Source organism: Marmota monax, unplaced genomic scaffold (assembly GCF_021218885.2).
Source record: "Marmota monax isolate L192 unplaced genomic scaffold, Marmota_monax_Labrador192_F-V1.1 WCK01_AAM20220418_F8-fsc00028, whole genome shotgun sequence".
Lineage (NCBI taxonomy): Eukaryota > Metazoa > Chordata > Mammalia > Rodentia > Sciuridae > Marmota > Marmota monax.
In genome coordinates, this window is record NW_026694779.1 from 11,425,842 (window position 1) to 11,434,122 (window position 8,281).

Below are 8,281 nucleotides of genomic sequence, written 5' to 3' on the forward strand. Positions count from 1 at the left end.
ACTTTGAGAAGACTGTAAAAGCTTGGAGTTGTTATTACATGTTGGCTACTGAATTATCAAGCTTGTACAACTGAGCTACATAGGATATTGCCTTTAAACTTTAGGGAACAGAAAATTCTCTCTGCTCTAATCATACATCCCTCAAACTTGACTAAAATGAGACTTTAATTTATTCATGCTGTCAATGAATATTTATCGAACTTTTTGCATATGGCAGGTACTAGGTGCTAGTGAGAAAGTGGTAGGAAAATCAGACAAGGTCCTGGATCTTACCAAGCTCACAGTCTTATGCAGGGGACAGACCTGATCTAATGACCACACTAGCATGCCCTCAAAGCTATAATCCACATTTTAAAGAAAAAGGAGAACATGACCAGTGTTTTAAGAAGAAGTGATGGTAAAAGGTGCTGAATGTTCAAGAGGCCAAAGAAGATGGAGGTAACCACAGAGTATTCATAAGAGTCTGTAGAGAGAGGTGCTCCAAGGGTGGTACGGGGGAGGGAGATTGATCACGAAAGGACAGATGGGCAGGGAGGGAACAATGGAGACACGGAGATGGTGACGGGGTGCTTTTGCTTGTTTGGGTGTAACTTTTTAGAGAACTTAGGCCATTAAATGGGAAAAGTTAGCATCTCTCCTGGAAATTCTTTGCCACTTTCTATTAGAAGTTCTATGGACAGATGGAGCCTCCGTAGGAGAACAGCCTCAGCCTCCACTATGTTCCTTCCCTTAAACTACCCCCCCCCAAAAAAAAATTCAAGATATCCAAACACCCCATGCAGCTCTTAAGAAAGCCAAAGGTACTTCTCAATGTTACTCAATTCCATAAAAAGAAATCGCGTTGCCTATTAGGATCTGCATGAGTGAAGAAAGTATCTAAATGGAGAGGAGGAGGGAGAGGAGGAGGAAGTGGAGGAGGAAGTGGAGGAGGAAGGGGAGGAGGGAGAGGAGGAGGGAGAGGAGGAGGAAAGGGAGGAGAGAGAGGAGGAGGAAGTGGAGGAGGAAGAGGAGGAGGAAGGGGAGGAGAGAGAGGAGGAGGGAGAGGAGGAGGAAGGGGAGGAGGGAGAGGAGGAGGGAGAGGAGGAGGGAGAGGAGGAGGAAGGGGAGGAGGGAGAGGAGGAGAAAGTGGAGGAGGGAGAGGAGGAGGAAGTGGAGGAGGGAGAGGAGGAGAAAGAGGAGGAGGAAGTGGAGGAGGGAGAGGAGGAGGGAGAGGAGGAGGAAGAGGAGGAGGGAGAGGAGGAGAAAGTGGAGGAGGATGTGGAGGAGGGAGAGGAGGAGGGAGAGGAGGAGGGAGAGGAGGAGGGAGAGGGAGCACCATCACTTATGCTTTTCCACACACACACACACACACACACACACACACACAAATGATCAAAGCTTCTCTTCTTCCTCTAAATAAAGTCATTAAGAAAAGCCAAGATTTGCTTCTATTAGACCAATTTATCTATCAGCCATCTTGATGAAATGCCTTCAAATATGTTATACTTCCTTCTCCTTAGAAAGTGAAATCTAAGGTGCCCGGTCCTGTTGGCCAAGATGTCTTCCTCTAAGCCCACGGCTGGGCTGGTTCACTGAGGGTTGTAGAACATGGGATTGGGATGGACAGTGTCAAGGGACCGTGGTTTGTGAGGCTCTCAGTTGAGAGGTCCTGCACCTCTGTCACACGGCATTCCCCCTCCTTGCTTGCTAGGGGAATGTGCAGGTGTTGGTGAGGATCCCCCCTCGGGTTAGGTACCTAGGAACCACAGATCACAGACCTTGTCAAAGAGGACACAGCTGACATTCTTCTTGTGCCCAATCTTAAAGGGCCAGGCTCCTACCACCCTCCTCTCTTGGGATACTTCTGATTTCCTTAAAGCCCTGGAAAACCCACAAAGGCATGATGTTGTATCTAAGACAGAAGCTAAGAGACCCAGGCAGAGAGTAGACGTGACAATCTCCCCTGAGTTTCTGAAGCACTGATTCCTGGAAAAATTCTACCAGAACAATGTCTGTACAATTTTGGGAACGTGCAACACTTCAGAAATTCCAGTTTTCTTATCAGCATCTTTATATAAATCACATCATTTTTGTCTTCAAATTGTGCCTGCCAAAACACCAGTCTGTCTTACTACAGAGTTACGAAACATGATTTTATGTCATCTATAAAATAGTTATGAAATATGAGGATTCAAAAAATTCCCATCTCTACCTCCCATTCCCAGGTGTTCATCCATTAATGCACTTAGTATTCTTCCCATGCCATGTAACTTTAGCCTTGTCCACCCACATCGCTGCCACCTCGGTCACCACACTCTGCCATCTCTGTCCCCAACAGCAGACACCCATGGTTACCTTAATATCTCTCTTTCTTATCCATTCTTCCTCTGGAAGATCTGGAGCCATCTTTCCATAGTGCAAAGGTGTTTGGCTCCAATTCCTTGATGTCTTAGGATAAAGCCTACCCTCCTCTGGGAGCAAGGCTCAATCCCTTCTGACCTTTCTAGCCTCGCTTTTCTCCATTGCTGCCTCCACTGTTGGAACCCTCACTGGGTAATCACCACATCTCCCAACTCTGTGTCTGTGCAAATCAAAAGGCTCTCATCTTTCCCCTCTTGGCAGCTAAGTCTTACTCTTCCTGTTTGATTTAGATTTTTTTTTTTTTTTTTTGGTGGTGCTGGGGATTGAACCCAGGGCCTTGTGCATGCAAAGCAAAAACTCTACCAACTGAGCTACATCCCCAGCCCTGCTTTGATTTAGAAACTGTCTCTTCCCAAGGACTTCTTTCTTGAGCACTTTAACAGAAGAGGTTTAGGGCATCTCTCAGGGTGGTCCCAGCTTAACGACAGCAGAAAGCATTAACACTGGGGTAAGCAGTCCAACTTATCTATTAGATGGACCATTCCTAGGAGAGGAATGGTCCATCTAATAGATAAGTTGTTCATTTTGGTATCCTTTCTGCTGAGCAAACTGTCATAGTACATAGTACATTTTATATATGTGTGTGTGTGTGTGTATATATATATATCTATATACACATATATAGCATTATACTATATAGAGCATTATATGTATATGTGTACATATAGTACCTATGCACATAAGCAATGTATAAAATTATATAATATGCTGATTACCTAGTACACTATACTGACAATATATAAATAAATAACATCTTTAGAAAGGGGGGCTTATTTCTCCTCCAATAATATCTCCGTGTATGCCATCTTGTCCAATGTCACACTAAAGGTCAACAAACTCCTGCACTCAAAATGTGCATTAAAACAAATACTTTTCTCTCCTCTCTTGTATCTAGACATTCAATCTCTAAGTAAAAGGAACCAATGCTTGTATCATTCCTGCTTTTGCAGTATCTTAAATACACAGTTGTAATTATGTATTATGATAATGATGGTGGTGGGGGGGGCATTGGTGGTAGCAATGGTACTGTGGTGGCATTGAAGAGAGTGTATACTAATGATCAAAGACTGAGTCCAGTATTTGCACATAAACATGTACTTCCTGTCCCTTATGACCTCTAGACAACTCGGCAGGGTCTATGTGACCAACACCCAAGCAACCATGGAGCCACTATTTTTCATTTGTGCTCAGAAGATGATACATCCCCAGTGTAGCCTCTGATCAAGTTTTTCTTTTTCTTTCTTTTTCTTTTCTGCTGTATACATTTTCCTATTTTCCCTAGAGGTGGTATACAAGGAACCCTTTTCCAAGAACACTTCCTAATTAGGATGTTTTCAAATTACAGGGGCAAAACACATTCTCCTTCCCAGCACCTCCTGAATCTCTCACAATTTACATTAATTAGAGGCACTGGGTGGTACTCTAACAGGTACATTAATCTGACTCTTCCTTGGAGTGAATCGAGTAATTAAGATTAAGGCCATTGTCAGAATGGAGAAGGAACTCGTCCCTGGGCTGAATTACATCTCTGTTTGTGATTAAGCTTCTTCCCAACAGGTTTGTACAAAACAAAGAAAAGGAGAGTCTGAATGAAACTGTGTATTCTCCATCCTCGGCTGAGTTGGGGACTCTTCTGAGACAAGTACTAGACAGTGTTATCTGTTGTTCAGAGTTAGAGAGAGAGAGAGGGAAAAAAAAAGTGACAATCCTATTAACAAGAAAGGGTAAGTCGGAGGTGCTTCTATTGGGAAGATCATATTCAGCAATTTCAGGCATGCAAACATTTGTAAATTAATTCACAAAGGCAGCCCTAGTGTATTGTACTTGTTATTATAGTCTTTCTGTGTCTATTACTAAATGTAATTGGCCACTGCTTTTTGCTTCTTTATTTACCAGGAAAGAAATTCAATGCAACTTTTTTTCATGTCCTCTAAAACCTTAAAATTTCCCCTAAATTTTCAAGGCAAGTTGTTGAGCCTGGGAACTATTCCCCGGACTCTAGCCAATGCCACAGGTGCTGATCTCACGGCAGAGGAATAGTCTCGGGAGTCAATGGTTACATTTCAAAGCCATTTGTGTTACCAACCCATTGTGAGATGATGATAGATCTCTTAGGCTTTCCAAGTCCTCTTCTAGGAAATGCACAATAATAACAATTGGGAGTATTTTGACCCATGAGGTGAGATTGTGCGCCTTGGGATCATGAAGTTTGTCTCCTAGTTTTTTGTGGATACGGTGATCTGGCTGACTAAATCGAATCTTCATTAGGACAAGCATATAGTTTCTAAGACATTTAAAGAAGGTTAATGCCACCGTTCTAGAAATGAATGTCTAATGTCACATTTCTTATGCACATCCATAAATCCTGATTTGACTGAGTGACATGTGCACAAAGGAAGTCCTCAGGCGCCACCTGGTGGCAGATTCTTGACTTTTTCTCCTGCCCTCTCCACTATGGATGCTTTCACAAATCCCATCAGGATCATGCAAAATGAAGTCTTGGTCCATTAAGTTAATTAAGCACGACTCGGCACCATGGTGTCTTTTGACCCAATCGAAGAATTTTCATGATCCAAAAATGAGACCGAAATTTAGAGTAACGTCGTCTCTCTCCTTTAGCTGTGAATTGGGTCACGGCCAAAACTCTTATTAGAATGATTTTTTGATTAGGTGATTTATCTGGGTTAGGGGTTTCAAAATTAATGTGCAAACGGAGTGTTCATATCATCTAAGATGATTATCCCATCGTTTTTGATTAAAAATCTAAGTACAAATTTTGGTTTTTATGCCAATACTTTCTCTGCCAAACTCCAACTTTTGTCTGTCTCACCAGCCTCTCTCCTGAACCAAAGCACAGAAAGATATCAGACCATGAATAAGAATGTTCCTTTTTTTTGTTTTTCTTCTACTTTTTTCTCCCTCTTCATTTTCAAGATTTTGCATATATAATAGCTCTTTCCCGCCCTGAGAGCCAGCTGTGACACAGTGACAAGGTGCAGCCAAGCGGATCGATGATAATCATCATCCAGCCCCCACATCGGCAGGAGCCATAAGTTTCCTTGACTTCAGTAGGCGATTCATGCCCGACAGGGCAATGTGGCCACATATACGGGGGAATAATAAGAAAAAGAGGAAAGTGCATCCATGAAAGCAGTTGGTGGCAGCAATTAGTAGAACTAGAATAACATCGTTCAGAGATTCCTATGTCCCAAACCCAAATGCTTCATAAGCATCGCCTTTGCGTGCCTTGTCCTTTAAATGCAAAGTTCTCCCCATAAATAGAATGTGTTCCTTTGCACCCGTTAAACCACCCCGTTCACCCCGCCTTCATGGTAAGGGGGCTGATTTTAATTATAGACTCTTAGCACCTACAGATTAACCTGGTTTGCTCCCAAACTCAGAGGATGTAGGATGCTAAAGGATAATGCTCTGTGGTTTCACTAAGTACAACTTGGAAACTATCCAAAGAAGCTCATTATAGGAACTGCCATTATGGCTCATAATCTCTCTCATCCATCCCTCCTCTCCACTCCTGAAATACTACTGTGGTTTAGACTCTCATTATTTCTTCTCTGAGCTTTCTCAAGAGCCCCCCCTCCACCACCATCTTTATTCCTTCAAATCTCTCACAGGGAGGAGGCAGAACAAGGTTCTTATAACAAACCTCTCACAATGTCATTCTGTACACTCAGATTGGCTATGGTCTAAAATACGACATCCGAGGCATGTGTACTTACATGTATGCACATGTAAATATATGGGCATCTACCCATCTGCATGTGTGATGCTTCTTGGAAGTTATTTCAAATATCTTTATTACAAAAGGCTGACCTATCCTCGTCAATACTTTCTACAACCGATAGAATATAAAGAGAAGTGTATAAATATGTAATACAGGGGGGAAAAAACATATAAGTCCTTGTTCTTGTGTTGAAGATCTACCATCCCTTGGTTCTATCTTATCAATCTTACCAATATTCCCTTTCATATTTTCAAATCCTTAGTCAATTTTATTTGCTTATTGTCCCCACTAATAGAAAACATCTAGGCTTTATATCAGGCAAACTTGGATTGAAGCAACAGACCTCATCTATTACAATGAACTATTTTAAGGAAATAAGATTCACTGTCTCTGAATTTTGTCTCCTCGTTAGTAAATGAGAATATATTCCTCATGGGGCACTTTTGAAAGCTGAATGAAATAAACTATTTAGAACATACTCATAGCTGATGATCATGTTGTTATTTCTATCCCCAATTTACCTAGACATGGTAGCCTTTGTTTAATATACATCTTTCAGGGCATTGAACATTGTCTACCTAGTTGTAAACTTTGTTTAAATGATGCATTTCACAAACAGGTCAAATATTTTTTTTAAAAGTCAGCTCATCTACCGCCATATGTAATATCCATGCTGATGGAGTTTAAATTTTTCCTGAGCTCAAGGAGACTTTAGCACACTTACCAAAAGCTCAAGATCGCTATGATTTTTTTCTCCATTAAAAAAATAAGAAAGAATAAAAAAGAAAAATCTGGATATGAACTAGGCCTGGCAAGGTACTATTGCAATCAGAATTGAGGCAGATGGTGTCTGTCTGTAGTCCAGGACTATATCCACTTGACCATACCGTACTGATGCTCTCATATACAAATGGTCCTAGAAGGCCTACAGTAAAGGAATTAAACTCTAGCAAAGTACATATGTCAGGAAAAAAAAAATTAAAATAGGGATGTGTTGATAGGGGAAGAATGAGAGGTGATCAAAAGTCGCCTCAGGTTAATAAGTGCTTTGAAAAATCAGAAAATGTCTGCTATGGTTTAGGTAAGTCTCCCAAGAGCCCTTGTTTTAATGGCTTCCTCCCCTGCCCTTGGCCCTGTGCAGAGGTAGCTGACCTGAGCTCACACAGAATCACTTTGTGCTGGTTTAAAAATGCAGATTCCGAGACAATAGTCCCGGCCTTCCAAATTTTGAAGAGCAGGGGTATATCCAAGGAGGCTTTGAGAATATTCTCAGGTTTCAATCCTGTCTGTGTGTACACTAGAATCGTGAGGGAAATTTCCCAGAACAAATGTAAATGTATGTGTATTTGCATGCAAGTACATATGTGTACACATGTGTACATTCACGTCTGTGTGTATGAATAGTTACAAGAGGAAAAGATTATTATAAATTAAAAGTGTATAAGCTGAGAAAAACTGAAAAATGTAAATTTTGAGGCTCATGGGAATGATACTGACTTTATTTTTAATCGCTCCCCCCCCCCCACACACACACACATCTCTCTCTCTCTCTAAGGCATGAGAAGATAGGTGGCCTAAGCTTCTCTACCAAAGTTTCAAAGTCTTCCCTAGCAGAAAAAGCTAGAGAGAGTATTCTAATGGCCAGAAGTTGTAATATGAGAAATTGACACAATGAAAAGAAATAATGGAGTAGAAAAGACTTTCCCCAAACAACTCACCACATATTTATACTTATAAATATGTATGCAGGTGACCTCCAAACCACGATGAGTAGGAACACACCCCTTCCCCAGAGAAGTGACCAAAATTTTATGAGTTAACATGGTCAAGATGATAGTGACTGTCATAAAAATAAGAAATCAACATATCTTACAGCTACAGTATTAAATAGGAATTTCCCAGCAGTGAGAACAGTTACATACCTGGATTTAACAGTCACGTACATTCCCTGGGTTGAAAAGGGAAGCTCATTATGGCCTATTAGGCAACAAGGAGAATTAACTGCCCCCAAATTATGTTGAATGCATTGACAGATGGATCTCATTCAAGCCTCTGAGGACATCTTAGATGTTAGCTGAACAGCAAGTGTTAAGGTGGGAATGGAGGAGAGCAGTTTCCGGAGGAGAATCCTTTAACCTA

At 41.4% G+C, this 8,281-nt stretch overlaps 1 non-coding gene across 1 annotated transcript; it reads right to left on the bottom strand.

Annotated features, from left to right (window-relative positions):
- Nucleotides 1–2,648: 2,648 nt before the first annotated feature.
- On the bottom strand, nucleotides 2,649–2,721 carry Trnaa-ugc (transfer RNA alanine (anticodon UGC)). The gene has a single exon. It is a non-coding gene; the product is annotated as a tRNA-Ala (tRNA).
- Between the last annotated feature and the right edge of the window lie 5,560 nt (nucleotides 2,722–8,281).